Source organism: Piliocolobus tephrosceles, chromosome 20, assembly GCF_002776525.5.
Source record: "Piliocolobus tephrosceles isolate RC106 chromosome 20, ASM277652v3, whole genome shotgun sequence".
Classification (NCBI taxonomy): Eukaryota; Metazoa; Chordata; class Mammalia; order Primates; family Cercopithecidae; genus Piliocolobus; species Piliocolobus tephrosceles.
In genome coordinates, this window is record NC_045453.1 from 39,378,924 (window position 1) to 39,385,103 (window position 6,180).

The 6,180-nt window shown below is 46.2% G+C and overlaps 1 non-coding gene across 1 annotated transcript; it reads left to right on the forward strand.

Moving 5' to 3' along the window:
• Nucleotides 1-5,868: 5,868 nt before the first annotated feature.
• On the forward strand, nt 5,869-5,975 carry LOC111526278. The gene has a single exon (XR_002726324.1). It is a non-coding gene; the product is annotated as a U6 spliceosomal RNA (small nuclear RNA).
• The last annotated feature ends 205 nt before the right edge of the window (nt 5,976-6,180 follow it).

Below are 6,180 nucleotides of genomic sequence, written 5' to 3' on the forward strand. Positions count from 1 at the left end.
TTGTTGTTGGTGGTGTTCCTTTTTCAGATTAATGATGAAGTTCTCTCAACATCTGACTGGGAGCAAAGTCCTCCCTTCCGTACCATGTCTAACATCTTCTTGTCCTTTTGGGGACGGGGAACTTAGGGTCTTTGACATTGAACACCATGGATTCAGATTTTTCTCCTTGGACTTGCTTCCTGGGAAGAAACCTTACTCTTTGAAATCCTTATCTTTGGACATTGTTCATTTCATTCTCCTCTACCCCCACCACACCAAGTTACATCACCCGTTGCAGTCACAGCCTGTTTGGGTGATAGCTTCTTGTGGAGCAGCTGGACCCTGGACACCTGGAAGTGAACTGGCAAGACACCCATGTCTGTATGTAGCACTAGTGGCCTCTCTTAACTCTACCTCCAAGTAGAGAATGCCAACATGATTGTTTGCTTTGCCTGGACGAACTGCTTCCTCCCAGTCTTTCCAGATCCCTGGCATCCAAGTGGAACATACATGGGTCTACCACCATCCTCAGAAGGCTGACTGAGGTTCTGGTCTTATAGCCTAGCTCCTGCAGTGCTCAGCGTCCCGAGTTGCTGGGATTCACAACTCTTTATTTAGTGAAATGTGAGACTCACAGGTGACCACAGAGGCCACTAGCAGATCCAAAACTACCACAGGGAAAGGATGACCTGCTTTGTACAACAGACTCAATTTTCTGCAACAGTTCACCTTATTACAAACATACAAAATAGCACATTAAGTCAAATAACGAGTCCACTCGGTTCATTCAAGCCAGTATTCTGTCTCCAAAACAGGCATGAAGAAATGTCCAATGAGGAAACCTGATGCCACTTCTTCAAGGCATCTTTCTCCACCTCCCCCAACGCTGTGTATCTCATGCAACAAGCCTCCCCCATCTCATGGATGAGGAGAAATTCTCGATATCTTCATTCTTCTTTCATACTCTATTCGAAGCACCTGCTTCCCCTGAGCACCTTCTCGTCTGAAGGCTTTCTCACTTTATTCCTCCAGCTCCTCTCTTTTGCAAACGTTACCCTTCTTCTTGGTAACCTAAGGGCCAGGGGAAAAAACACTGTTCTTCAGTGTGTGTAGTGACCTCCTTCCAGAGATTCCTCCCACAGAGCCACTCATGCTCCCTCCTCATCCTGAGCTGTGTCTAGACCTATGTACACTCCTTAAAAAAATGCTTGGTATAGGCACGTGTGAAATTTGCAGCTGGTAGAGCAAGTGACTCTCTAGCTGTAACCAATGGCTCCCAGTTGAGGAGATGAAAATGCAGAGTGTCAGTTCCTCTTCCTCTGCTCACCTAAACAGAGAGCCTCTAATGCCCGAAGCCTGACTTGACTTAGAATCTTTTCGTATGGCACAGAAGGTTAGGCTCAGTCCTCACTCTTGATTCTCTCTTTTTTTTTTTTCTTTTTTTTTTTTTTTTTGGTATGTGTTCCTTGGTTTTGGGTAATGAGTCAGAAAATCAGATATTATCAACAACTCTTTATTAAATTCATCCTATTGCTATTCTTATATGAAAAAATACAGGACAGTTTATCAAGCAAAGGGAGACTGGGAGCAAAATATCCCACTGCGAAGGGCAGAGTATGCTGGAGCTATGACAGGCTGCGAGTGCCGTGTGGAGCAAAACTGTGAGTGCAGCAGCTGATTTGGGGGTGACCCCAGAGCGTACCAATGGAGGAGGGGGTGAGACAGAGGAGGAAGGCCATAAATGACACGTGCTCAGGCGTCTGTGGGCTACTGGGGCTTAGTTACTCTGGGACTTCCCTGTCCACAGAGCTGCCCCACCCCAGGAGTGAGGAAGCTGGGCCAGCAGTCCACTAACTCCCATTACCCTTGATTAAGGGCACATTCTAGGGATGTCTTTGCTGCCCCACATGAGAACCAAGCACATTACTGCACCCAGAGGCAACCCTTGAATGGGAGAATTCACTCACATGCAGTAAAAGTGTCTGCAGTGTGCATGGGGCAGTGGGTGCTCAGGGGACACAGGAGGGTGTATCATTGTGGGCTGGAGGAACCCCGACTCATTCCTACTCTCTGTATTCCCTGATGGAGCCATTTTTGTTTTTTCTTGTTCTTTATTATGTTGTATGTAGGTATGTACGCAGGCGTAGATGTGTATATGTTTGTGTATGTGTACGTGTGTGTCTGTATTTGTGTATGTGTGTGAGTCTGTGTCTGTTGGTGTCTGTCTGTGTATGTGTGTCTGTCTGAATGTGTGTACATATATATTTACATTCGTCACCACACTAGTTAATATGGTTTGGGTGTTTGGCCCCTTCAAATCTCATGCTAAAATATGATCCCCATTGTTGGAGGTGGGGCCTGGTGGGAAGTGTTTAGGTCATGGGGGTGGATCCCTCATGAATGGCTTGGTGCCCTCCCTGCAGTAATGAGCGAGTTCTCTATTAGTTCATGTGAGAGTTGGTTGTTTAAAGAGCCCAGTTCCTTCCTCCTCTCTCCCTTTCTCCCTCTATTGCCATGGGACATGCCTACTCCTCATTCACCTCCCACCATGAGTAAAGAATTCTTGAAGTCCTTACCAGAGGCAGATGCAGGTCCCATGTTTTGTATACAGCAGGCAGAACTGTGAGCCAAATAAACCACTTTTCTTTATAAATTACCCAGACTTAGGTATTCCTTTATAGCAACGCAAAATGGACTAACACCATAGTAATCATGTAAAACTCAACCAAGCAAAATTATTGGATAATCACAAGGTAAGCGGCACCCAGATGAGTGTGTTTATGACTTTATAGACCAAGAGTTGTCAAAATTTTCCTCTAAAAGGTCAGATAGTAAATATTTTAGGTTTTACAGGCCATGTAGTATTTGCGGTAACCTCTCCCCTCTGCTGTTGTGGTGAGAAAGCAGCCTGTGGGTTTGTACGTTGCTTGTGGCTGCTCATGGATTTGCTGACCATGGTCTACAGTACAATCTATGCATTCAGTCTGTTCTTAATTACCTCCCCAACCCAGCCCTTCTCCATCAAAGTTTTCCCCTAAGAAAAGCCACCTGAACACCTGAACTCTAAACACCTAAACTCTAATTCTTGAAAATAAAGTGCCATTCAGATCCCACTAGTATCCTAAAATAGCATAATCTGGCAAAATGCAAGTTCATATTTATATTTCCCATGGCTCTTCACACAAAGATGGACTTTATCTTCAATTATTATTTCAAATATAATTAATTTGTCTCTTCCCCTTAACCTATGGAAGCATCATTTTTCACATTTCCTTTATTGGTTGTTTATCTACAAATGTCACAAGTCTTTATCTTCGCTCTCCTCCCTTTTACCAAACCATTCTCTTCTTTGTACAAATAAGAACAAGCGAACAAACATGGAACTGGCTAAAAAGTGGGCCCTGAGTCAGGCTGTTTACCCAGCATTACTAGGCTCTGTCCCAAACTGGACGGAGGCCTGATGGAATCTACAAGCCGAAATGCAAAAACTTCTTTCCCTCTTCCCCTCATCTCTTATCTTCCTTCCCCAAGCTTCTTCCTGGGAAAGAACAGTTTTCCCTGACCTACTAAGAGGGGCATCCCATGCAGACTTTTGCATACCTGGGATTCCTCTCTTCTCTAGCTGAGGCCTGGGGCCTGAGTTTGTTTTCACAATTTGGAGTCTTATACAACTTCGAGCCAAAAAACAGAATTCTACTGAAGTTGTACCTGCACAGAAGGACATCACTTTTTTTTTTCCAGCAGCTGGAGGACAGGCAAGTTGTATTTTAGGCCTTTAATCTGAAGGCCTGATCTGAATTACAAGATTTTAGGAATGTGATCTTCAAAACACAGCTTATGCTGAGTTTTAAATGAGATTTATGCTAAACCATGTTTGGGTACCAGACATGGTGTATTGATTTGCAAACCCCAATCTCTGCATACTTACAGTGGCTAGAAGCAGGAACTCCAGCTTCGAGGCAGCTCCATAAATTGTAAGCTTATTTTCAGAAGGTAGAGACTCGTCTGTCCAACTCAGGGACAATGACTAACATGAACCCTGCCCCAGGAGAGCTCAAATCCTGAAGCAAGATGTCCAAGAAAATGAGAATCAGAGTCGGCAATAGCAGCAAAATGTCACGGTGCCATTCAGGCCGGCGCGAACGTTATTTGCTTTTCTGTCTTCCATTCCCCTTGTGGTCTAGGGTCTTCCAGTGCTTTGGAAATCCATCTGGACAGCTTCAGAGCTCATCTCTGCTCATACTCCCACCGCCATTTTTTGTTCTGTCTGAAACAGCTTTGCCACTTACGAATTAAAAGTTTGCTCCCAGATTCTCCTATTTGAAGTTTACTGGTTATTATAGTTGGAGACTGCACACAGGGTCCCATTGTCATAAATTCCTTAGTCTAGCTGAGATTACTAGTCTGTCATAGATTCCTCCTTCTATCCAGAGCAGGCAAGTCTGGATACCTCTGCTGTTCCTTCACTACATCACCCCCCAGCGACCTACATGTAGCTCATCGGGACCCTAGGGAAGCTTCCCATATTCATAGAAGCACCATTATGGTTACTTATTGTTATGCAATGAATATCCTCAAACTTAGCAAGTTAAAACAGCCTTTTTCTTTTGCTTGTAATTTGCGGGTCAGGGATTTGGGAAGGAATTGACTGGAAAGTTCTCGCTTGGAATCTTTCAAGTACTCGGGCTGCAGTCCCCTGGAGGCTCCTCCAGGCTGGATGTCCGAGGTGGTTCACCTGGCTGGCAGGTGATGCTGGCTGTTGCTTGGAGCTCAGCTGTGGCTGCTGACCATAGCCCTGCACATCCACAGGTGCCTCTCCACAGGGCTGGGCTTCTCACAGCGTGGATGGCAGCTTCCTCATGGAAGTGTCCCAGAGGCATGTCCAAATAGCCAGTGGTCCCAGAAATCAAGGCTGAAGCTGCAGAGTGTATCCCCTGGCCTCGTAAGCTGCTAAGCATCATTTACACCACAAATGACTCAATGAGGCCCACCAGATTTGAGGGGAGGGGACACGGACTCCCCCTCTCCATGGAGGAATGTCATAGATATGCATCTCTCATCCACGGCATGACCAGTGCCTTACTCCAAACTGTTTGCAGTGTGGAAGTCAATCTACCCTCCTGGAGGAAAGGGCTTGGCGTGGTGGAATGAGGAGGTTTGGATTACAAAGATGAAAGCTCAAGATGCAGTTCTTCCACTAACTCTCTGTGTGGCCTCAGACGAGTGCTTTAGCTTCTCTGACCCCCAGTTTCCTCATCTGTAAAAATAGGGATAATGCCATTCTTGTAGTCTGCTGTGAAAATTAAATGGGGTTAAATAAGAAGATGTATAAAATAGCTTCCTGCAGACCAGTACCTGGCACATAGTCGTAGGTCAGTCACATCATCCTGACAAGTTAGGAGCCATCATCAAGTAGGACCTGGGGAGGAGCAATGCAACCCGCTGAAAAGAGCTCTGCCTTGTCCAAGCCACAGGCAGAGGACGCAGGATGAGACAGAGCTCTCTTCCTCTTTGCCTGCCCCATTCCCCCTCACTTCCTCTCATTCTCTTTCATTCTTTCCCTGTCCTGAATGTGCCCACTCCTTCCGTTTCAAGCTGGATCATTTGGGATTCCACCCGCTTCCCTTGGGAAGCTCCAGGTCACTCCTTCCTCAGTCTTTTCCTGTGGCTTCCAAAGCAGGCTCCCCAAATTTGGCCAAGGCCAGTAGCACATGCCTAGCTAGGGCTTTGCCATCCACCTGGGTTTCAGCTGGTATCTGGTTAGCACACCCTCCCTGGGGTTTTGCTGTCCACATGGGTTTCAGGAGCTGTCTGGTCAATAGCACACCCGCTCTGGGGCTTTGCCATCTACATCGGTTTCAGGTAGTACCTGATCAATAGCACACACCTGTGCTCGCTTCGGCAGCACATATACTAACATTGGAACGATGCAGAGAAGATTAGCATGGCCCCTGCGCAAGGATGACACGCAAATTCGTGAAGCGTTTCATATTTAAAAAAAAAAAAAAAAATAGCACACACCACACTTGGGTGTTGCCATTCACATGGGTTTTGGGTGGTGTCTGGTCAATAGCACACGCCTTTCTTGGGTGTTGCCATCTACTTGGATTTCAGGTGGCGTCTGGTCAATAACACATGTCTGGCTGGGGCTTTGCCGTCCACATGGGTTTCGGGTGGTGTCTGGCCTTGGAAGGAGAAGAG